Below are 25,429 nucleotides of genomic sequence, written 5' to 3' on the forward strand. Positions count from 1 at the left end.
CAGCATGGCTTTCTCTCCCACTGGGAGGCACTGATTTAGACAATTAGTATAAGTGGTGCAGAAACTTTTCCCATACATTTGATTATAATGTGTTTTCTCTTGTGGGAGTTGTCTATGTTCCTTACCATTTCATTCATTCAATTTAACAAATGTTACTGAATGCCTAAGATATTCTGAATGGTAGAGATATGACAGTGAAGATACAGGCTCTGCCTTGTCCACCTCTCATTGTACAGGAAGACACGTACTATTAACAAGCAACTAAGTGAATGTATAAGCCAGGCAGTGACAGGTGCTAAGGAGACAAACACGCACATGGGATAAAGGAACAGAGAATGCTGGGGAGGTGTGGGAAATGATGTGCTGCAGTTGGCTTGCATCAGCTCTTGAAAATTGTATGCCTGTCTTCCCGGCTTCATGTTCAATGACCTTGGTTGCTTGAAACTGGCCACAGTGGGAGTATTTAGATCCCACACAAAAATGCTACAATTCAGGGACAGCTGGTTCTTAAATATTTGCAAGCATATAATTGGATACGGGATTGCTATTTTGTGTGGGTCAGTCAGGGAAAATCTGAGCAAGAAGGTGACACTGGGGAGAGACCTGCAGGAAGTGAGGGAGGGAACCATCTGGGAGTCTGGGTGAGGGCAGAGGGAAAAGCTGGCGCGAGGTCCTGAGGCAGGATGTGGTTGACATGTTTTAGAACCAGCAAGGAGGCCACTGAAGCAGATTTGGAGAGAGTAGGATGCAGGAAAAAATGGGTAAGAGGTGAGATGGGAGGCAAGGAGGGGAGGAGACTGGTAGGTGATATGATCAGATTAGCACTTGTAGGTCATTGTAAGTATTCTGGCTTTTCCTCCTGATTTGCGATGGAAGCCATTGAAGAATTTTGAGTTGAGAAGTAAAAGATTCTGATTTATGTTTTAAAGGGATCACTCCAGCTGCTGTGTTGAGAATAGAACTGTAGGAAGGCAGAATTTCAATCATTAGAAAGCTATTAAAATAATCCAGAACAGAATCGATGGTGACTTGGATTGGTGGTAGATGTGGTAAGAAATGTATTCTGAATACATAGTCAAGGAAGAACCCTCAGTATTTACTGATGGACCAGATAGATTGTGTGTCAGAAAGAAGGCAAGGATGATGCTTTTTTGTGAAAGCGTTTCCATATATACGTATATACATATACACATACATTTAGAGATAGGGTATTGCTCTGTCACCCAGGCTGGAGTGCAGTGGCACAATCAGAAATCATTGCAGCGTCAAACTCCTGGGCTCAAGTGATTCTCCAACCTCACCCTCCCAAAGTGCTGGGATTACAGGCATGAGCCACCATGTGTAGCCCTTATATTAACTTTGAAGAAAGTGTTTTTAGTTCAGGAAAATTTGTGGCATGGTGGCAGTGTTTGGCTTATACTTCATTCTTCTACAGAAACCTTATTGTGAGCAAAGACTTTCTTTTCACCCTGTTTGACTCTGAGCAGTTTGGTTTGAAGAAGCTAACCAAATGCAACTGTGGGGAAAGTGCTAGCTGTCTGCAGAACCCCAGTCTCTCCCTTTCCCATGCATAGTAGAGAGTCTGCATTGGGCATGAGGCAGCTAGCTGCATCTCTGGGACCAAGCGTGAGCCAAGGGGAGGTGAATGGAAGTGTCCTTTCCAGGTGATTGTCACATGAAAGGAAAGCCATTTTTCTGGAATTCCTCTTTCCTTACTCCATCAGCTCAAACACAGGTGCTAGATGTGCCTCTGACTTGGCTTTGATCATACAGCCGAGGACTGTGGAGCTGTAAGGTGGAGGGAACTGAGGTTCTGGGATGACCATGTGGAGCAAAGCTGCTCACCCACTCAGGACTGTTACATCAGAGAGAAAATACAAGCTTTTTGAAGTCAAAGCTTCTTGGGAATCTTTTTATTACAGTGGCTTAACCTTTTCTCTCACTAATACAAAAGCCAATTCCAAAACAAACCAACCAATCAGCAGAAAATCAGAATGTTGAAAGTGACATATTCCAACTGATGACAAAAGCCTGCAGGATCAGAAACTTTTGGTGAGTACAAAATGGAAGAAAACCAAAGGAAAAGGGGCATCCAGTAGCCGGAAGCACCCACAGAAGGCCATGATTTTAGGTGGGAACGGTGGAGACAGATTTATACTGGCAACAGTGAGTAGGAAGACATTGGGTGAAGGAGAGAAAGAATACTGAAGTTTTAAGGCAGGAAGATTTTCCCAGCATGAGGTCAGTACGTACTGGGAAGTAGGGGCTGAGGACAAAGTTTGGGCCTATAGCAGAAGTTGATCTACTGAAGAGAAGGCAAAACGAAAGAAGAGAAGACACTCTTGAAGTCACTGAGGAGGTAGGCAGGAACGACCCAGGAGATCTTTTGAAAAATGTGTGTTTTATTGGCCATGCACTAACTTTGATCTATGCCAAGGGAGGGGGAAAAAGACACCTAACAACCTTCCCCATTAAAGTTAATGGGGGATCCCCTATAAAGTCTATGGGCAGAATATGGCATGATGAATCTGTATGATTATTTCATGAAGGTTCTATAAGATAAATAAGGCTCTTAAGAGACGTGTTTATTGGTGAACAATTTATATCGGTGTACATACCATCAGCCGGAATGTAATTGCTGAGGATAAGGTGGGAAACAATTACCAAGTTTGACTCCAGCTGGCGCTACACCCGTGGGAATGCAGTAAATAATTGCTGAATCACAATGAATATAAATTGGCTTACTGGGTGAACACTTCCAGAGAGCCAACACATACCTCCTTATTGTCTTGAAGGAGCTGATATTGCCTGGCACTTGGGGAAAGCAGTAAGATTTCCCTTGAAGACTACTTTGAATGCTAAGAGAATGACTTTGGAAGGAGGAAGGGAACCATGTCCAATTCTCAGGACCCTGTTGAGGCCTCCGTGTGAGCCCAAGTTTCAGCTGGAGGGAGTGGGCTTCCACTTTCTCAGTAGCCCTCTGAGCAAGTCTGCAGTGGAAAGAGCTCTGCCTGTTTCCCTTCTCTCTGCATCTCACACACTTTGTCACTGTGTAGGGACATTCCTGTAGTTCTGCTCCTTACCTCCCAAATATTCCTTCGTCTCTCATGATTTGGCCTTTACCCAACTACACCACAAAGGCTGGTCCTGCTGTTGCTATGAAGTATGGTGGTTAATAGGCACATGGGCTATGAAGAGGACCCGCATGAGTTCAGGTCATGTCCCGTATCATCTCTGTGATGGTGGGCCTCGTGTCATTTGTGAAATGAAGATAATATTTGTGTCTATTCTCCCTTGAGAAATAGTCTGTGACTTCCATGAGGGCAGAAACAGATCTAGTTTTTTCCTTATATTCTTAAATGCTAGAATAGTGATAGGCATATTCTATATGTGATAGGTGAAAGGTACTCATAAATGCTTTTTTAAAAAATAATGAGTATGTAGAGAAATAGGTTGGGGTCCAGCTGAGATGAGGTCCCCTAAAGGTGAGGCAATGGGCTCTCTCACCCTAATTGAGTGTGTGTATAGGGGTGCTATCTTTTTGGGCTACAGTTTCTAGAAGAATTGAAGAAGACTGTTAGGTACAATATGCAGGAAATTGGGTGGAGATGGGGTGGGGACTGGGTGTCAGCATCCACCTCGTTAAGTTCCTTCAGGACAATCTGAATTGAATAGGAAGGGGCAGTAGTGAGGACCATCTTGGAAAAGCATGAAGTGGTTACCAGTTACACTTATGTCAAGCCAATAAATAACAGTTATTTGTAAAAAGACCACCATTATTCCTCTCTGTAAGTATGCCTCTTTGCAATATGACTTTGCAGTTCCTCCCAGCAGGAGGTGAAGTCTATTCCCCTACTCCTTGAATCCAGGTTGGCCTTATGACTTGTTTTAGCCAATAGGCAGTGGCAGAAGTGTCAATGTCAATTCTGAGTCTAAGCCTCAAGGAGCCTTCGTGAACTTTTCTTCAAAACCTGTACAGTCATGTGAACACACCCAGGCTGGCCTGCTAGATGATGAGAGATGAAGTAAACCAGAGCCAAGTCAGCCCAGCTGTCCAGGGCAGGCCTGAGAAATGTGAGATAGCACAGTGAATATCAGCAAAGTCAACCGACAACTGACCTGCAGGCACACAAGGGAGCCTAGCCAAGAGCAGAGGGCTACCCAGCTGAGCCCAGCCCAGATTGCCAATACACAGAATCATGAGTGAGTGAATGGTGGTGGGTTTTGATTGTTTAGTTTGGGGGTTGTTTGTTACACAGCAATAGATAGGTAATACGTGATTTCACAAAGCGGAGTGAGATCTGAGACTCAGAGAATGTAATGACTTCCAGCTGGGTGCAGTGGCTCGCGCTGGCAATCCCAGCACTTTGGGAGGCCAAGGTGGGTGAGGATCAATTGAGGTCAGGAGTTTGAGACCAGCCTGGCCAACATGGTGAAACCCCATCTCTACTAAAAACACCAAATTAACCGGGTGTGGTGGTGCTCACCTATAATCCCAGCTACTCTGGAGGCTGAAGCAGGAGAATTGCTTGAACCCATGAGGCAGAGGTTGAAGTGAGCTGAGATCATACCACTGCACTCCAATCTGGGCAACAAAAGCAAAACTGTTTAAAAAAAAAAGAAAAAAGAAAAAAGAAAGCGATCACTTTCTCCACATTCAATTCTCACTGCCATTGCTCTTTAAACTTAATTTTATCAGGCATTATTGAGGAAATTTCTGCCTGATTTCTGGGTCAGTGGCACAGCAGATCCATTGGATGGTCAGTCCATGTCCTGTCTCCAAAGGCCCAGTTCCAGAAGCCCTCGTGTCTTTGGACATTATCCTCAAGTAGCACCAGCTGCAAAAGGTTACATTGCCCACGAAGGACCTACCTCAGCTCTGTCTGCTGTTCTTTGAAGGTGTGCAGTGGTGGGTGAAAACAGGAGGTTAAAGACTGTGGCACAGACAAGTCTAGACTTGAAACCTGACACTGACTAGCTGTGAGACTTAACCTCCCTGAGTCTCTGTTTCTTCATCAGTAAAATGGGGACAGTAATGCTTGCCTCATAGGGTTATTGTTAGGATTAAATGAGTTAGTACACGGAAGGGGCCCAGCTCATTATAGGATTGTTATGAGAGTGGGGGAAATCATGGCAGTTGAGGGGCTTAGAAAAGGCATCTCTTCCCACATAAATGGGAAAACAGTCCCAGTGACCCTTTGTCAGCTACAGGCCCAAGTTAAGATTTTCTGAGAGCCATCAGAGGAAGCCTAGGCAAGTGGCTGCCCCTTTGCTTCAGAAATCATGAGCTTGGCAGTGGTCCTGCCTTTAATGCTGATGTCCAGATCAAGACAGGACTGTACTCTTGGCAAACCTTCTCTACTCTTTGTGTCAGCGATGTAGTGTTTAGTGAATTTCTTCCTGTTTTCGAGCCCAGAAATGATTGCATTGGCGGCCTGGGCACGTATTTTCCTCACAGAATAACATGCGAGTGGAGAATGGTTAGCTCATTTGCAACCAGTTCCCTCACATTCCCCACCAGTATGCACCCCACCCTTCAACATTGCTCTAATTCCTGTGGGTCAACAGGCTGAGCCCAGGGGTGTGGATTTATGCCCATCAGAAGTCTGATTGAGGGTTAGGAAAAATCATTTGGGATGTGATGACAATCACAGGCACAGACCCTAGAGTTGTGGCTGCTGTTTCTTTTCATAGACTATTCCCAGGGGGCCTTCATCCTAAGTAGTTGCCAATAGCTGCTAAAAATGTTCATATTTCTCCATGGCTGTAGAAAACTTTAAAGGGGAAAACACCTATACTTTGGGTCATCTATTCTTTTTGTCACTCTAAATTTCATTCTATATTCTTCCAGAATTTTTGTGTACATACACATATGTACATACATATAGGAATTTCTCCCTCCATACATATGTATGAAGAGAAAATGCATATATACACACACACACACACACACACATATATATATACACACACACACACATAATGGGATTATGCTGTAGCTTTTCTTTTTTACTTAATATAACATAAACATCATTTCTGATCAGTAAATGTCTATTGGAAGGCCACAATTTGGAAGCCAAAAGCCAAATTTAGTGCATATGGATAGAAATTGTTTGGCATTGTTTTAAAGACTTAAATTTAAACTCCTCAAGAAGGGGCATAGATCTTTCAATTCCTGACTGGCCTTGAAGGCATTTGAAGTTGTCATCCTGAGTTTTATATCATTGTTTACAATTATTATTATCCCACCATATCAGTATTTTTCAGTTGAGAAATTTTGGCCATTTTAAACCAGATCATTCTCTGTTGTATTTTGGGATTATTTTGTACATTGCAGGACATTTAGCATCCCTGATGCCCGCCAGCTCAATGCCAGCAGTGTCCTCAGGTCTATGTGATAACCAAATCTGACCCCATGCATGCCCATGCTGGGGCATCTGTTCTTGTCTTGGGCTAATAATGAAATTATCATAGGCTCTCCTCCATAGATATGTTTAAGTACGAAGACCTTATGTCCTAGGTTACCTGGGACAGTCCTGTGCTTCTGGTGTACTTATTAATAGCAATCCTGTCACTCTCAGAAGTATCCCTATTTGGATGATAAACCACTGGGTCGCCCTGAGTGTAAGGTCATGCTTCAGAAATGGTTAGATTTGTCAGGTTCTACCCAGGAAAGACTAAGTGTGTCATTGGTGCTAAGCATGTCTTCGCAGAGTTAATCTATATGTCATGTGGTAAATGCCTTCCACTGAGGATGCTACTATGGACAGATCCTACTTTCAACTCTAGAGCTGAACATCAGGGTAGTCAGTGACATAGGCACATTTTTTAAAAGGTGGGCAAGAATTGGCTTAAGGCCAGAGCTAGGCTGAAGAAAGAGGATGTCTGATGACCCCTTGGATTCGAGAAGACCTGTAGCATATCATGTATGATCTGGAGAGGCCTGCTTAGGCTCCATGATTTACAGATTAAGAAACTGAGGATCAGAGAAAGGAAGGGAAATAGAACCTCAGGGTATGAAAGTCTTAAGAGTCTTCTTGCCCTCTCCAACTTGGAAGCTTTCATTTCCACTGAGCATATTCATAGGTGGAGAGTCAGCCTCCATCAGAACTGCGAGCCATGGGTCATCGATACTGCACAAGCCAGAGGCAGAGGCAGAACCCACGGATCCTCAGTTCTGGACCAGAGCACTTCACTTTGTTCTATTCTGTATCTCCTTAGATTTCCTCCTAAGATACTTAAACCTCCACTCTTCCATATACACCTAAAAGATGAAACCGATTTGGAAGTACCAGATGTATCTGAGAGAGGATTCCTAGAGAATATAGGAACCACACACTCAACAGTCATGGACTGGTTTGAGAAGTGGATTCCATTGTATTTGACCCTGGGTACTTTTTCGTTATCTCCCTAATACTTCATTCAATCTAAGCCTGGAAGAGCTTTTATCAGGAATGCCTGAGTGGCAGCTGGTTGTCTGGGATGTGGAAGAGGATTCACCTTGAACTTTGTAACTCCAGAAGAGTCGGGGTCTCAGCATGAAAGGTGGCTTGGCTTGATCTGGTTGCAGACCCTGCTTCTGCCTGATGCTGTTTCCAGATGGGCCTTTAAGTGTTCCGAGCAGGCCCCATGCAGGAAATATGTGCTGTGTTGAATGTCAAGTTTCTTGCTACTATTTATTCTTACTTTTGGCTTTTATGGGATTGGTGCTCCTTTAAAGAGACCTGTTCGCATTCCTTGTGACACGCTCTGTTTATTAACAAATGATTTGCTCTGTGTGGCTATAATGAATCACTGGCATCACAACAATCTGAAAGACCACAGAGTTCTACAAGTGGCACCTTTTCCGCCATCAAGTTTCTCGAACATCCTTTCTGAACCTGCTCATCTAATCTCACCTTGGATTCAAGTTCTCCACTAGGAGTAGTGTATTGCTCCTGGATTTTAAAAATTAAAACTATTCTGAACAGACAGGGCAGGAAATACTTTGGGAATCAATGCAAGTTGATATACAATATTAATCTAAATAATTATTATTATTTTGGGGGCACTATGTGCTAGATCTGTGTTAAGCACTTCCATGGACTACCTCATTAAATCCTCATAACTCCACTGTAATATTATTAATTCCCTCATTTTACAGAATGCTAACTTGAGGCTCAGAGAAGTTGAATAGTTTGCTCAGCAGTACACAGCTACTCAGTGGCAGAGCTAAGATTCCAATTTAGTTCAGTCTGATGCAGGGCCTGATCTTAACTATAGTATTATACCAGCTCAGAGACTCCGAGGGGAGAATGTTCCATTACCCACTCTCTCTGAGGCATATAAACTCCCAGTGCCTCTGCTTACCAGGGATACAGTGTGGAGTCACAAAGAGAGCCCTGGCCCTAAAGTCAGAAGATCTGGATTTGAGTGGCAATACCTACCCTTGCCTTTATTAAGTTTATTGTAAAGGTTGAATCCTGCAATATAAATGACTAAGGTCTTTACATACAACTGTAGGCTGTGATGGCTTGTAAAAAAGATGAGTCTTATGTGTATATTTATACTTGTTTCTACCTGTATGTAGATAGCCCAATTATATCCAATGATGACAGGCTTATATCAGGTTGCTCACACTTGGAAAAGCCGTTCTTGGGACTAGGATTTCAAACTGGAAGGGAACTAAGAAATCATCTGTACATTACAAGTGAGGAAAATGAGGCTTGGTAAGAGATTTCTTTGTACTTTTCTCAGGATTAGCAGAATGACATTGAAGTTTGGAGACCAATGACTCAAGAGTAGGCAGGGACCAAAAGAGCCATAACATTTACATGTAATATTGAAAAGCTTAGGTCATCTAGTGGGATGAACCCAGTCTAGATTGGGAGAAGAGCAGACTGAAGCCAGAGAGATGGTTAAGATTGCCGTGGGGAGTAGGCATAGAAGGTTGCAGGTGGATGGACAGTGCTGTCTGTAAGGGAGGGTATTCTGAAAGCTTCACCATGTGAGACAACCTGATGCTGTTTCTTCCTCCCATGTCTTTAGGTCCGGTGTGCAATATGCAGTGTTCATGGCTTCCTACATCGAGAAAATGCAGTTTTATTATGTTCAAGGAGATTGAGAGTATATATTTGATGTCCCAAGACTAGGAAGTGGTCCAGCAGGAAGGCTGCATTGAGTTCCCAACTTGGGTGAAAAAGATTAAGGTGAAGATTTTATTCCACAAAGTGTAAGGGGCCAGCAGATCTTTACAGAAGTAAGTGGCTTGAGCAAAATTCCACACTAATTCCACCCATGATGCCTTCAGACTCCACATCTACCAATTCTTTCTTCAGAGGTCCAGTTGACCCCACACTCATCTTTCCTAGTCTTCCTGCAAATGCCTAGTTCTGATCCAAACTAGATGACAGGGTACAGACAAATAATCCAAGCCCACAGCTGACAAAACAACCCACAGCACACGTCCTGTGTCCAGATGGGGACTGGAGGTCAACTGTGTCATCTGTCTTTATGAAAGACAGCATGTTATTATACTGATTACAGTGTACTGGGCTTTACTGGGGACTAAAAATAGATAAATGTGGCTTCTAGAGACAGGCACTAACATTCCTTTGGCTTCCTTTACTATGTGCTTTTTTAGAGAAATCTTTGCCTTGATTAGAGAAAAAAAAAAAAAAAGGCTGCCAAAAGCTGTGCTGCCTTAGGCATTTTTTGAAGGGCAATTTGCATCTGACCAGTGCTGCTGTCATCTTTGACATGTCGCTGGTGCTGTTCCCCACCATCATGTTTGTGTGTGATTGCAAAAGGAACAAAACAGGCAGCCCCACTCTGCGTTCCTTTATTCCAGCTTTTCCATTTCTGTGCTCTTCATATCTCTTAATGAAGAATTGCATACCACAGCCCAGCCTGGGTGAGCCCAAGGGACCTTTTCCCTGGAGAAGATATTGGAGAGAGGTTCGGGCTGACTCTGCAACAGGATGAGAGAAGGAATTAGCATTTATTGAGTTCCCGCTCTGTGCTCCCCTGTGCCAGATGGTTTTGCTGATCACTGCAGAAACTCTGGAAGTCAAATGAATTGGAGGCTGTGGATAAAGAAGCAAATGATGGAGCTGGAATCTGGGCCCAAGTCTGTTCATTTCAAGCCCATGTCCTTCTTGTGTTATATTGGGATACAATTAATCTACAGCAGGAAGTATAAACTTCTTTGTGCCCTTCTTGCCCATGTAATATCTCTTGGGAGCTATAGTGGAGGTAAAATGAAAAGGTAGAAAACACTCTTATTACTTCTGTTCTCAGGCAGGCATAATAAATTCATATTCACAAAATCAAATGCCTTTGGTGGTCTTGTGGGATATGTAAACGTGAGTGACGCGGTGAATAGGAAGTTGGGGAGAGGGGTACTCTAATGGAACAGGCCCCATAGATATGCTCCATTGAAAGACATCAACATTCATCCTTTAAATATCGTTGTTGGCCAAACCATTCATTCCTATGAACCAATCAGGATCAAGGGCTGTCATCTGGGAACTCCTGACCCACGTGTCCTTCTAGGTGTTGATGACTTTATCTTGCCAGGTGCCAGTGTATACTGCCTAGAGTCCCCTAGGTGTTGACACTTGATTTGATTTCTTCATTTTCTAAAAAGGAGAATAAATATGTTATCTATACAAGTTAAAAGAGTACACACATACACATATATACATTCACCCTGAGCAGTAAGGATATAAGTGGTGCTACATTATGCCTTGCACTTTCCTTTCAAATTTCTTTTACATATTAAAAGAGAATGCAGCATGTAAGGGCTGAAAGCAACTTTAATGTCTTAGTCCACCTCACCCATGTTATAGACGAAGAAACTGAGTCCAGAGAGAAAAGGAGCTTTCCTAGTTTCACAGAGCTAATTAAGAGGAGAGCTGGTATTGGAGGACCTGACTCCCAGGCCAACAGTCCTTTCACTACATATCCATCCATGCACAAGTGTGTGGGCTAAAGAAGGGTCATAGTACTATGTATAGAAATACCTGCAGCAGCAGTTACACTGCCTTAAGTTCAGGCTTAGGCAATGTGACTCTGTTCTGCAATCATAAGAGGACTGGTCAGAATTTATCTGCAAGTCCTCCTGGCTGAATGTCTTTGTATGAAAATATGAAGATGTGAGCCTGGTATTCTAACCCAACCTACACTCAACCTGGGCTATATACCTGTCATGAGAGTCTAGGTGGGAGATGTCCCAAGAAGGATGCTCTTGGTCAGAGCATGGAGCAGTGAAGTCTTCTCTGAATGAAGCAAGAGGCTCTGAGTGAATAAGGGAAGAGAGAATTTACTTTAAAACAAATAAAAACACCCATTTGCTTTGGGCTGAAATTTGTTCTAGGTCTAGATGAAAGGTGCTTTGCATTCCTTAGGGAAAGAAGCAGGATATTAGAGTTGTAAGGAACTCTGAAGAAGAACCAGTCAAATTTTTCATTGCCAATGGGGAAACAGGTACAGCATGATCACTCTTAGGGTGTGTGAGCCCTGGGCAAATATTTTTTGCAGGGTCCCTGTCTATATAGACCATTAGATATTAAATTTATTGGAAAATTCAAGGGCACATCTAAGGCATAGTGATTTATCAGTAAAGATTTAGAGTAATGAGTAGAGAAGAGGTACTTATGCATTTGTTTATTGTCTTATCAGTGCATGTGAAGTTTTTTTTTGTGGTATCCATGCACTGTCTGCCCCTTTGTAGGTCTTGGAAGCATCCCTTCATGTTTTTTATTGTGAAATTCACCATTCCTGGTTAATTTCATATCTCCCACTGTGAGAAGAAGGTAACATCACTCATAATACCATGGGTCTTTGGAATCTCTTTGTACTGAAACAAAATAGATTTTCTTGCCTCTGCACTTCCCTAATGCCATGTATTTAATGCTGGCTTTATAATTACTCATGAGACTGCATCATGTACTATGCCCCTTTGCTTCCAGGGACTCTCTCAAAGGTTGCTACTGTGCATCACTGATGATAACTGCTATATCAGTCAGGGCCAACCAGAGACACAGAACCAGTAGGATATGTATATATATTATGAGATTTGTTGCAAAGAATTGGCTTACATGATTGTGGAGGCTGGCTATGGCTAGGCAAGTCTTAAATCCACAGGGGAGGCTGCCAGGAAGGTTAACCTGGAACTTCTGGACATGAGCTAAAGCTGCTGTCCACAGGCAGAATTTCCTCTTCTTCAGTAAAGCCTGAGCTCTGTTCTTTGGCCTTTTAATTGATTGGATGAGGCCCACCCAGACTATCAAGGCTAATCTCCTTTACATAAAGTCAACTGCCTGTAGATGCTAAGCACTTCTGCCTAGATTTGTGTTTGATGGAATAACTGAGGTCTATAGTCTAGTTGAGTTGGCACATAAAACTAATCATCACTACAAGTGCAAGTCTTATCCAGAGTATGCTGGAAACTATGAATGAGACTGTGTGTTCTGGTCATGTTAAATTTACTGTTTAGAATTTTGTAGTACAACATGCAACATGTCTTCCAACCCTGTCTTCTCTTGAACTCTAGGCTGTAATCAATATATTCCTGAACTGTGATTGCTTTGAATGTTGACTGCACCCTTTCCTTTCACACCAGTAGATAGGCTCAGGCCCAAGCATGGTGTCTTAAGACTGACCCGAGAGAACATGGTATCAGCACATACATTGATGGGAAGGAAGGATGGTGATCCAATAGGCCATTGGCTTTGTGGAACAACAGTCTTGAAAGCCCTTGGAGAAGATAGGTGCAGCTAACTCTGGAGGCCTGGCCTGAAAAGGAGCAGAGCCTGACGAGAAGGCATGGTGAGTGCTCTGGGTGTCCAAACCAGGGGGTACAGAGTAAAATTTCCTGCTGCCCTCAGATGTCACAAATGGAAGGCAGCAACATGGTCAGAACACGACTGGGTGAGAACCAACACAGGGGCATGGGCATGTGGATGGGCCAACCCATGCATAGGTCCAAAGTCAAGAGCTGGTGTTGAATTGCTGGTGGCCCAGAGCCCTGACATTGTCTTGTATCTGATGTGTCACTTCAGATCAGCAATATCGGCACCATCTGGCAGCCCAATCTTGTGAGATATCTTCTTTTTTTAAAAAATTATCATTTTATGATAAAGGGGATATCACCACCGACCCCACAGAAATACAAACTACCATCAGAGAATACTATAAACACCTCTACGCAAATCAACTAGAAAATCTAGAAGAAATGGATAATTTCCTGGACACGTACACTCTCCCAAGACTAAACCAGGAAGAAGTTGAATCCCTGAATAGACCAATAGCAGCCTCTGAAATTGAGGCAACAATTAATAGCCTGCCCACCAAAAAAAGCCCAGGACCAGATGGATTCACAGCTGAATTCTACCAGAGGTACAAGGAGGAGCTGGTACCATTCCTTCTGAAACTATTCCAATCAATAGAAAAAGAGGGAATCCTCCCTAACTCATTTTATGAGGCCAACATCATCCTGATACCAAAGCCTGGCAGAGACACAACAAAAAAAGAGAATTTTAGACCAATCTCCCTGATGAACATCGATGCAAAAATCCTCAATAAAATACTGGCAAACCGGATTCAGCAGCACATCAAAAAGCTTATCCACCATGATCAAGTGGGCTTCATCCCTGGGATGCAAGGCTGGTTCAACATTCGCAAATCAATCAACGTAATCCAGCATATAAACAGAACCAAAGACAAGAACCACATGATTATCTCAATAGATGCAGAAAAGGCTTTTGACAAAATTCAACAGCCCTTCATGCTAAAAACGCTCAACAAATTCGGTATTGATGGAACGTACCTCAAAATAATAAGAGCTATTTATGACAAACCCACAGCTAATATCATACTGAATGGGCAAAAACTGGAAAAATTCCCTTTGAAAACTGGCACAAGACAGGGATGCCCTCTCTCACCACTCCTATTCAACATAGTGTTGGAAGTTCTGGCTAGGGCAATCAGGCAAGAGAAAGAAATCAAGGGTATTCAGTTAGGAAAAGAAGAAGTCAAATTGTCCCTGTTTGCAGATGACATGATTGTGTATTTAGAAAACCCCATCGTCTCAGCCCAAAATCTTCTTAAGCTGATAAGCAACTTCAGCAAAGTCTCAGGATACAAAATTAATGTGCAAAAATCACAAGCATTCTTATACACCAGTAACAGACAAGCAGAGAGCCAAATCAGGAATGAACTTCCATTCACAATTGCTTCAAAGAGAATAAAATACCTAGGAATCCAACTTACAAGGGATGTAAACGACCTCTTCAAGGAGAACTACAAACCACTGCTCAGTGAAATCAAAGAGGACACAAACAAATGGAAGATCATACCATGCTCATGGATAGGAAGAATCAATATCGTGAAAATGGCCATACTGCCCAAGGTTATTTATAGATTCAATGCCATCCCCATCAAGCTACCAATGAGTTTCTTCACCAAATTGGAAAAAACTGCTTTAAAGTTCATATGGAACCAAAAAAGAGCCCGCATTGCCAAGACAATCCTAAGTCAAAAGGACAAAGCCGGAGGCGTCATGCTACCTGACTTCAAACTATACTACAAGGCTACAGTAACCAAAACAGCATGGTACTGGTACCAAAACAGAGATATAGACCAATGGAACAGAACAGAGCCCTCAGAAATAATGCCACACATCTACAACCATCTGATCTTTGACAAACCTGACAAAAACAAGAAATGGGGAAAGGATTCCCTATTTAATAAATGGTGCTGGGAAAATTGGCTAGCCATAAGTAGAAAGCTGAAACTGGATCCTTTCCTTACTCCTTATACGAAGATTAATTCAAGATGGATTAGAGACTTAAATGTTAGACCTAATACCATAAAAACCCTAGAAGAAAATCTAGGTAGTACCATTCAGGACATAGGCATGGGCAAGGACTTCATGTCTAAAACACCAAAAGCAACGGCAGCAAAAGCCAAAATTGACAAATGGGATCTCATTAAACTAAAGAGCTTCTGCACAGCAAAAGAAACTACCATCAGAGTGAACAGGCAACCTACAGAATGGGAGAAAATTTTTGCAATCTACTCATATGACAAAGGGCTGATTTCCAGAATCTACAAAGAACTCAAACAAATATACAAGAAAAAAACAAACAACCCCATCAAAAAGTGGGCAAAGGATATGAACAGACATTTCTCAAAAGAAGACATTCATACAGCCAACAGACACATGAAAAAATGCTCATCATCACTGGCCATCAGAGAAATGCAAATCAAAAGCACAATGAGATACCATCTCACACCAGTTAGAATGGCAATCATTAAAAAATCAGGAAACAACAGGTGTTGGAGAGGATGTGGAGAAATAGGAACACTTTTACACTGTTGGTGGGATTGTAAACTAGTTCAACCATTATGGAAAACAGTAAGGCGATTCCTCAAGGATCTAGAACTAGATGTACCATATGACCCAGCCATCCCACTGCTGGGTATATACCCAAAGGATTATAAATTATGCTACTACAAAGACACATGCACACGTATGTTTATTGCGGCACTATTGACAATAGCAAAGACTTGGAATCAACCCAAATGTCCATCAGCGACAGACTGGATTAAGAAAATGTGGCACATATACACCATGGAATACTATGCAGCCATAAAAAAGGATGAGTTTGCGTCCTTTGTAGGGACATGGATGCAGCTGGAAACCATCATTCTTAGCAAACTATCACAAGAAGAGAAAACCAAACACTGCATGTTCTCACTCATAGGTGGGAACTGAACAATGAGCTCACTTGGACTCGGGAAGGGGAACATCACACACTGGGGCCTATCATGGGGATGGGGGAGAGGGGAGGGATTGCATTGGGGAGTTATACCTGATATAAATGATGAATTGATGGGTGCTGACGAGTTGATGGGTGCAGCACACCAACATGGCACATGTATACATATGTAACAAACCTGCACGTTATGCACATGTACCCTAGAACTTAAAGTATAATTAAAAAAAAAAAAAAAGAAATAAAAAAAAAGAGAATTAAAAAAAATTATCATTTTATTTATTATTTCTATTTTTTAGAGACAGAGCCTGGCTCTGTCACCCAGGCTGGAGTGTAGTGGCACAAATCACAGCTCAATGAAACCTTGAAATCCTAGATTCCAGTGATCCTCCCACCTCAGCTTCCTGAGTAGCTGGAACTACAGGTGCACACCATCACGCCCAGCTGATTTTTGCATTTATTTTGTAGAGACGGTGTCCCTCCATGTTTCCCAGGCTGGTCTTGAACTCTTGGCCTCAAGCAATCCTCCCATCTTGGGCTCCCAAAGTTCTGGGATTACTGGCAGGAGCCACCATACCTGGCCAAAATTTCTTGAAAGAAATACCACAACAGTCAGTGGAACAGTCTGTGCATCAGGTGGCCCTATGACCATTCCGTAAACACAAGTCCTGGAGCTCCTCAGCACAGCAGGCCAACCCTATCCATGGAATAGAGAGTGAGAGAGCAGTCCAAGAAGGAGAAATGGGGATTGGGACTCACATGGCTCTGGTCCACGCTCAGGATATACCACTCAAATAGTAATGCTGGCCCTGGCTGGTTCCAAACACTGAAGTGTGCGTAGGAATGCCTTGAGGAAGACATTCTAAAATAGAGGTTGGGGGCTGGAAACATTTAGGGGACTGGGAGTGGGGGGATGGCGGAGGTCGTGCTAAGGCACAGGAATTGGAGCAAGGACCCCACTTACTTGTCCAGATCTGAGGGTGTTGCTGAGGGAATGAAATTATTCAGGATCACATGGCCGGGTGTTGACAAACCTGTGCTGTCAGTGAGGTATGACCAAGAAGTTTATTAGTAGCAATTATTAAGGGGCTGAAGCTTGCAAATGCTTTACTAAAAAAATAGGACAGATTTATGGTAATTCCCATGATAACCCTACTCCTACTCACTTACACTAATGTGCTTTCTTGAGAGGCAGAGGAAAGGAGGGAACTGAAACTTGCCCAATGGGAACATAATATGGCTACATCTATGAGTTTGTTTTCTAGAGCTGGGTAAGGCAGGGATGGCCCACTGGGAACACTGGCCCAGAATGCCAGTATACAAAGAGTGCTAAGTACTAAAGCATCACTAAAATGTAACACAATGAAGAAAACTGCAGTTCCTAGAATTAATTCCTAGAAGGCAAACCATACGTAAGTGGTTCAGGGATGCAGGGGTAGGAGTAGTGAACCTGCTAAAAGGCATGTGAAAAAACAAATAAAAACCCCAGAAAACACCAGTTGTTGGTGAGGATACAGAGCAACTACTGCTCTTCGATATGCTGATGGAGTGTAACCAAGTACAGTCACTTTGGGCAGCTGTTTGGCAGCATCTACTAATGATAAACATGTGTCTTCCCTATGATCAAACAATTTGTCTCTCTCTATTTCTATCTATGTCTATGTCTATATCTATCTCTCTGACAGAAATGTCTACATATGTTCACCAAAAGATATTTCCAGATTGCCCATAGCGGCCCTATTCATAGTAGCAAGAACTGGAAACTTTCCAAGTGCACAACACCAGTAGGATGGGTAAATAGATTGTGGTATATTTACACCCTGGAATACAATCAGCAAAGAGAATGAACAATCTTCAACTACACATAACAATGTGCGTGAATCTCACTCTATGACAAGCAAAAGAAGTCAGACAGAAAAGAGAACAAGCTATATCATTTCACCCATAAAAAGAACAAAAACTGGCAAAGTTAATCTCTGCTGTTTGATGTCAAGATAGTGGTTATTCTTGGAAGGAGGCAAGAAGGGAACGTGAGGGGGGATTCTGGAATGCTGGTAATGTTATTATTTTTAAAAATCTGGGTGCTGGTAACAATGTGTGTTCAGTTTGTGGAAAGTCACTGAGTACTCACGATATGTGTAATTTTCCATGTGTAAGTTACATTTCAGCAACAGGTTAAAAGAAAAGAGGGAAGCTCTGTTCTTCCTCCACTTAGTATTCATCTCCTCTATATAAATATTGAACTAATATTGAAAGAATATTGGTTTGAAGGTGTGACAAATTATTAGCCTCCTGAATTCCTGCATGTTTCTCTCTGGCTATTGTCCCACCCATTGACCATCCTGTGTGTTGTGGGGGGAAGGCATTGGATGGGGAACTGCTATCTGAGATACGATTCCATCCCTATTACAGCACAAAGAGTTGAACACAGCAGGGTCTTACCCTTGACATTTTTCTTCCCATGAGCATTCAGCACCTTAGTTTGAGTCTCCCTTAGCAGCGAGGTGATACTCCAGAACATTACAAGAGAAATGCTTGTAATAATCATTTTGGTCACAGTTCCACACAATAACATGAGGTCCTCTGTTTTCTCCTGTCCTTTCCCTGACTTCTCCTTTGCCTCATTCCTCCTTGTACCACTTTTTCTTCTCTGCCTGACTATGCCTTCAGTCTCCCAGGAATGTCCTGGAGAATTCTGGGGACACTGAGATACTCAGTAGATTCAATGGCTCATTCAAGAATCCGGCAAATCTGACTTTAAAATGTGACCATCTTGGGTGGGCAATGGTGAAACCCTGTCTCTACTAAAAATACAAAAATTAGCCGGGCGTGGTGCATAGTGGCATGTGGCTGTAATCCCAGCTACTCGGGAGACTGAGGCAGGAGAATCACTTGAACCTGGGAGGCGGAGGTTGCAGTGAGCCAAGATCACATCATGGCATTCCAGCCTGGGTGACAGAGTGAGACTCCATCTCAAAACAAAACAAAAAAATACCTAAAATGTGACGATCTCTTACCAAAGAATCTGCAAAATCATTTAGCCTTCCTTGACTTCAGTTTTCTCATCTCAACAAAGGGAAAATAATGACATTTATCTCAGCACATTACTGGAGGACTAACCAAAACAAAATAGATGATGTCTGGCATACAATACATGCTTAAAACATATCTGCCTCCCTGCATTCTACCAAGTTTTGTCAAGAAGTTTCTAATACTGGTTGGGGCACAGATGAGTAACAGACTGTTGTTTTCCAATCTAGATGATCTGAAATGTTACAGTGATGTTTTTGATATTTTTCATTTTCCATGATTGATTACCAACACCTAAAGCCATTTATGTAGCATCAGGAAAAGTGACTCAGCAAGGCCAGAAGTGATCGATTTCTAGTGGATATGGGGTTTGTGACAGAAAGCCAAATGGATTCACCATATGACCAACTGTGGGTAAGGCTGTCAGTGCGGCCTCAGGGTGGAAACTAGAATAGAGGACTCAGCAGCATCATTGGTTGTCGAAACAGCTTGGTAGATAAGGAGGGGTATTTCTCACGGGCCATGTCCACTGACAGCATTTACCCTCTTCTTATGCTATTTAAATGTCTGTCTTAATTCTGGATTTAATGAAAGTCCGTGCATTAGCAGAGAGAGGAAAAACCCCAAGTTCAGACTTTGTCCTTCTGAGATTTTATTCTCTCTCTTTGATCCTACTATAGTCCATCCCATTGTTTCTAAGGTGATAAGGACAGGAGAGCTTTTTATAAAGAGAAGTATCCAGAGGCCTTATCCATTCTTTTCAATCCTCAAACATTTCTGTTTAAATTTTGGGAGGCTCCTAGCTTCATTGGTGACTATTGTCCTAACTCAAATGCTCCAGATATTTCCTGCAGAGCACCATGTTGAAGCAGACCCAGAGGATTATGAAGGAAAAGCAGAGAGAGGCAGTGATAGAAATATCACAAACTCCCAGCAAAAATCCAGCTCCCATTCGAGAGAAAAAGGACTGAGGGGACACGAGTTACCTGAATTATTTGTCTTCTAACTTCCACAGACACTTTGCTTAAGCCTCTGCTTCATTTTCTTTCTGTGCTAAATAATCTCTGGTTTAACCTCTGCTGGTCCATTTTGGCCACTGGGCTTCTAGAAGGCTTAGAGCTTTGACCTTCCTTGATTACACCAAAAGCTCTACCTCTAGACCCCATGTCTCAATCAAGATCCTCAAACCTGACCCAACCTCATCATAGCCCTCAAAGAGTGAAGGAAGTGGTAGGAAGAGACCTAGAATTTGCCCCAGATACTAACACTGAATAGGAGTTTCCCAAGGAGGTGAGAATGGAAGGCATTGCAGGCAGAGAAATTAGCATGGGCAGAAGTGTGGTGTCTGGAATTACCATTACCTTTTCAGGAATTGTAAGTGACTTGAAATGACTGAGATACACAACAAGAAGGAGGGTAAACAAAGCTAGAGGGGATAGGGGTGGTGACCATTTATGGAAGGTCTTGAATTCTAGGCCAAGGAGTTCTGGATCTAACCTCTGCCCTTCAAAGTTCTTCCGCAATAATAAAATTTCCTCAGCGAAAACTCTCATGTTCAAGATGTGATATTTTGAAACAGTGGCAGGAACCTCCTTTCTGCCATCTCCCATACAGACCAACACAGGTACTGTAATGCAAGTAGGATTAAGCTATAATCCTGCCCATGACAGTACATCTCCAGTCTATAGGATTGTTATTCCCTTTGCCTGGAGTTCAAGGGCATGCAGGGTCTGTCTTTGCTCATTCTCCAACTGCACACACCGTTGTTTCCAGGTAATGGAATACATTGGGAAAGTGGGATTAAGCTAGACACTGGAGCTATGAAGATGAGCAAGATAAAACGTAAGTCTAGGTGGTGGGACTGATAAGCAAATGGGCTGAAAACTTTGATAATTCCATGTGCAAGGTGTCAGAAAAAACAGGAGTATTTAACAGTTCCATTAGTGGAAAATTTAAATATCGACTATTTGCAAGGCAAGTGGAGAGACCTGATCCTGGAGTCTTGACTGAGACTGAGGCTGGAGTCCCAGCCTCAACAGTTCCAGCTGGGTGCTACTCTCTCTGAGCCTCGTTTTCTACTTTTCCAAATGAGGAAAAGCACCCTTGCTCTGCCCAATTCATAGAATGAATTTGCAAGATTTAGATGAGATAGTGTGCCCAAACCTTCACAAACTATGATGCATCTTAGAACTATCGAGGTTATCAGCACATGTAGGGAGCTGGCAGGCTCTGCCTCTGAGGAATCTGACCTAAGAAATGTGAAAATCTAGTTCCACTTTTGCTTGGAGTCACATGGCTCTGGTTGGATTCTGTTATCTTGTTATGCAAAATTACCACAGAAATGGAGATGTCACTAATGAGTGCATAATTTTGGCCCCGGATGTCCAGAGTGCAGCTGGACTCCTCCAGGAATAGGTCAGCAGGAATTGACTGGCTCTGCAGGAGTTGGCTGGTAACCTGTTTTATTTGTGTTTCCCCCAGGAGCCTCTGGATGAAGGGCTGGTGCAACATTCAGAGTTCAGTATTGATCGTGTTTATGATTTAAACACTCAGAGACTGAGGAATTGACCACTTTGATGCGGACTGATGGTTTCCTGATGCTTTATGACAGGTGCGGCCCAGGGACCTCTCCCCCAAGCCTGGGAGAATCATCCTCTGCTGTTAAACAGCTCAATCATTTCTCATTCCTGGCATCCTCACTGGTCCTTTGGCTCCTCCCTTCCTCCTCTCTTACCTACAAGTGCTGACCCTTCCTGGGCTGCTGCCAAACATGACCCTGGATACTGGGAGCCTTGGGCTGCTGGGCTACCAGGATCAGAGTCAAGAAAGGAAAAGGATCAACATTTATGGGGTGTCTTTTAGAGTACTAGAATGGTCATCTCATTACCAACTTTGCAAAATAGGTATCATTGGTTCCATTTTATAGATGAATAAGTTGAGGCTGATGGATAACTTGCTATGTGAGGGACCCAAGTCTGCCTAATTCTACACTTTTGCACACTCTCACTTCATTGCCTATAGAAGAGCTCAGAAGGAGAGGGAGGGAGAGGGGGACAGGAAGTAGAACAGTCCCTGGGGTAGAACTAAATTGGAGTGCTGGACGTGTGCATTGGGAGCCCACCAGGCTGTACTGCAGATGACTCAGTGTGCAATGGGTAGGAAGGAGAGGATTGAAGAGAGGAGTAGGTAGTTTTCTCCAAAGCTGCTTTACAACAAAAGCCCAGAGTGTGAACATAAGTGAGTCTACACATCTATATCTGCCTCTTCTACACATATCTTTGCAGGTTGCTGTGTGGAGTTTTTGGTGCCTTCTTTTCTAGTTTAACCTAATTTCTTTGAGGATGGCAGAGCTGGACACGTTCAGGAAACCTCAGAAAAAGAACTGGATCTTACTAAGTCAGGAAGAGGGCCCAGAGCTCTGGGTTTCTCATCTGAGGCCATCAACACCTGCCTCCTTCTAGCTCTGTCAAACACTTGGCCCCTTCTGGGTACTCTGGCAGAGTTTGGTACCATTCTCTTACACTGAAGAGAGACCCTCATAGATAGAAGCATTGTAAGCTGCAGGCTGTGGCTCAGCTACATTGCAATGTAGCTGTACCAGTCATGATTTTTAGTTACAAGCATCAGCCAACTCTGGCTGACTGAAGCAGAAGAGAGTTTGATGGAAAGAACACTGGGTGGCTGAAGAATCAGTAGGAACGCTGACAGTGGGGCTGGAGAATAAGCAGCCTGGAGCAGCACCGAGAATCACATGGTGGAAGGAGTCTGGAGAAACTTCTACTGCTTCAGCCATTGAATGTTGGGCACTACCATTGGCATCACGGTCACCTCTGTGCACAAACTTGAACTTGCAGTAGACAGAGAGAGAATTCCACCCTTCCTGTGTCTAGCTCCGGTGTCAAAACCCAGGGTGGCACGTGGTGGATGGATCCTGTGCACAGCCTGTGCCTGGCTGCAAAGGCTTCTGGGAAAGCCAGTTTCTGTATTTTTGGCATCTACAATGGGAAGCAGCCACTGAAGACAATGAAGACTCATGAAGTGGGAACTTCTCAAATGAAAAAGGAGTTCAAATATTGGGTGGCCAAATAAAATGATAAATATTCACTATCATTGCCTTGGTTGAGAATTGAGAAGCTGGGGGCAGTGTCAGGGTACTGATGGCAATGTTCTCTAACAGGTATTGAGTGATTACTCTCTGTGCTAACTATTCTAAACGCAGTATCTCATTTAATCCTTCTGACAAATCTCCCAGGCAATTACTAATACTATACCCATTTTCCAAAGGAGACAACTGGACTGTAGACATGACTGTGGCACATACCTAGTAGGTGGCTGAGCTGAGGTTCTGGTGTAGGCGGTCTGTCTTCTGAGACTGTGGTCACATTTTCATGATCGAGGGCCGGTGAGGAACTCTAGGTGTATTTCTTTAAGTTAAAGCATTATAACCAGCTGTCCTAGGGCTCGTCATTCCAATTATGCCACATGAACTCCAGTCTTTAAAAAATCCCACCTCAAGGTATTTCTAGGAGTCTTCAAGATGGCTACGTGTCAGAGCAGGTTATTGGAGGCCACCGTGCTGTCACCTTCCTCTGCCAAGCCCAGGCCCACTGTGGGGACTGCTGTCCAGGCTGAGAAACTCCAGTGTGAAGACTGGTGGGCGGGCACTCTCCCGTAGCTACTCTTGGCCACAATGGAGTTCTCCCTTGACCCTCTCCCAGACTGAGTCACCTGTGCTACACAGTTTGCCCTGTTTGATACAACTGCCAGCCAAACCTGAGATCCTCCAGGGTCACTGGCCATGCCCAGGACAGGCCTTCAGGAGCCAATCACTGCAGCCCAGTCACAGATATTCTTGGCCATCAAGGAGCTTTACTGAGCCCTATCAGGGGACAGGAGGATTCACTTTCCTCAGCTCCCCTCTGTGAGACACCTATAGTAAGGTTACAGATTTCAAAGGGACACCAAATTTGGTTGTTTCCACCAGCTAAACCCATTTTTGCCCTAGGGCCCACAGAGATTATCAGCATAGTGATGTCAGCAGCGCCCTTCAGGCCCAGGGGCAGAAAACTGCTGGTTGTGATGTCCTTCCTCTTCTCCTCCCCTTTAAGGACCTTGCCTTCCTTTTTCACAATTGACTCAAATCACTCTTCTCCCACTCTGATCTCACATTCATTAATTCATTTGGTCAATATAAAATATTCATTATGCACCAATTATCTGTAAAACAAGGATAGGAACAATGATATTTCATTGTCTTGGTTTGGGTCTTTGGGCAAGCAGACTTGAGACAAAGGCTTGGTTGCAGGCTTTTTATTTGGGAGGTGATCCCAGGAAGCAGGAAGATTGAGCAGAGAAGGAGAAAACAGTAACCTGAGGGTGTGCTACTGGTTACTGCTGCTGGCAGTGGGATCCCAAGTGCATTGGCACATCTGAGAAGCACAAAGAAGCCTCCCAGGATTGTCCTTCTGAAGGAAGGGAGGCAAGAACATTTATCCACAGCTCCTAGCCCTCTTGGTAGATAGTTGCCTTGGGACAGGGAGTGGGAAGTTGGGGGTTACCTGCCCTGACCTTTAGAGGGCTGAGATGATTTCTGCAGCTTTAGCGAGTCTTTAAGGCAGAGAGGAGCAAGCCATGGGCACATGCCTAAGTGACACTGTCCAAGGAAGAAGCTCCTCCTTGCAGCTGGACTGAAGTCAAGAGTGGGACGAGGGGCCATGATACAGCACGTAAAACATACACTACCCTTTCTCATGAAGTAGTTACCATTAACTGAGTTAATTTATGTAAAACACCTAGAAAAATACCTGCCCCCAATAAGGCTATATGTGTGTGTTTGGTGCTATTATTTGTGTGACTATTGCATGTGCCTGGTGCTTCTCCAGGCTCTGTGGGTAACACTCTCATGAGAATTACCTTCAGCTCACAAAACATGCCTTGTTTATGTGTCAAAGCTCTAATTCTTGATACTGTCCAAGTTCTTTTGCCAGGAGATTCTCAGCCCCCGTGTTTAGGGATGGCCAGGGGACATGGCCCCACCTGATTGCCAGCCTTGTCAGTATCTCTGATCCATTTTGGAGGCCTGCCCTGCTGTGCTCTGCTTCCCAGGATCCTGAACAAGGATTTGAGAACTAAGGTTTGAAATCTGCCTGTGAAACAGTCAAACCCAAGTTGTCCATCTTCTGAATTATACCCTGCTGGGAAAAGAAAATAGCTTCAGAGCAAAGTCACTTGCCTTTTAATAATTGATGGATAAAAGATTGCACCATGTGCAAAAACATACTTTCCGGATCTGCCACTAAGAACAGTTCAGGCAGAAGAAAGTGCTCTTTCCATTGCCCTGGAGGCCAGGCCTGCCCTCAGCTAATCTGATGACCTAATCCTTTCACATGGGGGAGGACCAGATCATTTGCATATAGGCAATTAATGCATCTTTCCACCAGAGGCTTCCAGAGGCAAGTCCAGTCTAGCTGGTGCTTATCTATCCAAGCTGGCTGACCTGCTCCCAGTGCACAGGCCATTCCCAAGTCTTCCCACTCCTGCCTTGTTCCCATAACAAGTCTTGACTATTCTGGCCTCATACCTGTCCCCAAGTTGCAACACTTGATATGGCTTCTTGAGGACTGCCTTGGCCATCTCCT

Source organism: Piliocolobus tephrosceles, chromosome 2 (assembly GCF_002776525.5).
Source record: "Piliocolobus tephrosceles isolate RC106 chromosome 2, ASM277652v3, whole genome shotgun sequence".
In the NCBI taxonomy this organism is placed as follows: domain Eukaryota; kingdom Metazoa; phylum Chordata; class Mammalia; order Primates; family Cercopithecidae; genus Piliocolobus; species Piliocolobus tephrosceles.